Consider the following 2,314-nt stretch of genomic DNA (forward strand, 5'->3'; position numbering starts at 1 on the left):
TCTTTTTACCAGTAATAGGAATTGGTATTTATCCAGATTTTGTTCTCTCCCTATCCGTTGACAGGGTAGAGGCTCTCTTATCCAATTATTATCCTAAATAGGTTTGCTTTTTTTTACTCGTCTGCTCTATTAATGAAGAAATAAGTAAAAAAGTATAATTAGATCTATCTCGAATTTTTGAGAACCCTTTGAGAAGGCGTTCAAGGGGTTCTCAAATAAAACATAAAAGTGAAAACCTTCATGAAATGAAGGTTTTATTTTATGTAATCATTTAGGTGTTAATGTAAACAAACCATAACTATCTAAGCCTATTCCTAATAGATTTATACCAAAATAACAAATCCAAATTATAAGAAAACTTATCGAAGCTATAAGTGCAGAATTCGTACCCTTCCAATTTGTATTTGTTCTACTATGTAAATAAATTGTGAATATGGTCCAAGTAATAAATGCCCAAGTTTCCTTAGGATCCCAATTCCAATAGGATCCCCAGGCCTCATTAGCCCATACTCCTCCACAAAGAATACCTACGGTTAAAAGGGTAAATCCTAGGCTAATGACACGATAACTCCAAGAATCCAAACTCTTTGTTAATTGATATTTGTAATAATTTGGAAATGAAGTGACAGAGGTTCTTTTTAAAGCACTTCTTTTTGCATAAAAATATTTAATATCACTAAAGAAAAATGTTTTATTTAAAACATTTTTTTCTTTTTAGAAAAGAAATGGAAATTATTTCGAAATCTAATGATTAGAATAGCGGCAGATAATAAGGATCCGCACAAAAGAGTTGCATAGCTTAATAACATCATACTGACATGCATCATTAACCACTGAGATTGTAGAGCAGGTACTAGTATCGTGGATTGATGCATTTCAGTTAAAAGACCCGATGTGGCAAAGCCTTGCGTTAAAATAGTACTTGGCGTAGTTATTGTGCTTAAATCATTTTTAGAGTTCTGTATTTTAGGAATGGTATGAAGAATATACAGTGCCCATGAAAGGAAGATCAATGACTCATATAAATTACTTAATGGAAAATGTCCCGAGGAAGCCCAACGAGAAACTAAGAATCCTGTTATAGAGAAAAAAGTAACTATCATTCCTTTTTCTGACGAATCACGTAATCCTCCAAGTTCACGAACTAATAAGGTTATAAAATGAATCGTAATCACAATTGAAATCGTTGAGAAAGAGATATGAGTTAGTATATGTTCTAAAGTTGCAAATAGCATAAGGGGAAGGTCCCATTACAAAATTGTAAATTTCGAATTGATTTCTAATCTATTGTATTCTTTTTCAAGAATGCCGCCACTCGGATTCGAACCGAGATGCTTGAGCACTGCTTCCTAAGAGCAGCGTGTCTACCAATTTCACCATGGCGGCTAACTTCAAATAATAGGTAACTTAAAAGAATAATAGCTATTATCTTGGGAATCGTCGATATTGGGAAAGTCCATAAAATTTAGGAACATTAGAGTTTTCATTAAAATAGACTTCGTTTGGTAGTATCGTTTCCATTTTTTTTACAATAAACTCTTGCTTTGCCCAATAGAAACACAAACACTGCTTGAAAGAGTTGGAATTTCTTTTTTTCTAACTTGCAATTGTAGAACTAATTTTTTCTAATAATTTCTCGTTTACATTTTGAAAATTATTTCAATACAATGAAAAATCCAAAAGGGTTTCTATTTAATGATGAAATTAAAATGGATAAATGGAAAAGGCTTTTTGGATTTTTTAAAAATTTCTAGGATGAAAGTCTTTATGCTCTTATTAATAAGATTTATTAACCTTATGATTTTGGAGAAGATAGGTGGAAGTTGTAAGTCCTATTGTAAGAATACTCCACTTTTCATAATTTTCATAATAGAATCCTCATCTTCCATTAAGAAAATTATGAAAAGTTCATTGATAGGAAAAGAATACTTAGCACACAGTATACCAAACAAAACTTTTTTTTCTTGTATATATAAGAGAAGAGGGGTTTTTTGTTCTAAGAATATTGTACCGAGTAATTCGACACATAAAAGTACATTCAAAGAAGAATCAAAATTATTAAATAATTGGAATTCTTTTTTGATAAGTCAATTCATATTATTCCAAAATCTTATTATTTGTTTGTAGCCCAGAAAAACCCTTTGGTTTTGGATGCTCATTACCGCTCGAAAATGATCTTGATTTTACTAAAGAATAAGATTGTACTATGGAAAAATAAGTCTTTTTCTTCCAAATATTTTTACGAATACGCTTTTTTGACATTGAAGTACGTTTTTTTGGAACTGCCATTCAAAAAGGAAATTACTTTTTTCTA

At 30.8% G+C, this 2,314-nt stretch overlaps 1 non-coding gene across 1 annotated transcript; it reads right to left on the reverse strand.

The window, feature by feature from the left end:
* Window positions 1-1,306: 1,306 nt before the first annotated feature.
* On the reverse strand, window positions 1,307-1,386 carry TRNAL-UAG (transfer RNA leucine (anticodon UAG)). Its single transcript has one exon. It is a non-coding gene; the product is annotated as a tRNA-Leu (tRNA).
* Between the last annotated feature and the right edge of the window lie 928 nt (window positions 1,387-2,314).

The sequence above is a fragment of the Aegilops tauschii genome, chromosome 3 (genome assembly GCF_002575655.3).
Source record: "Aegilops tauschii subsp. strangulata cultivar AL8/78 chromosome 3, Aet v6.0, whole genome shotgun sequence".
Taxonomy (NCBI): domain Eukaryota; kingdom Viridiplantae; phylum Streptophyta; class Magnoliopsida; order Poales; family Poaceae; genus Aegilops; species Aegilops tauschii.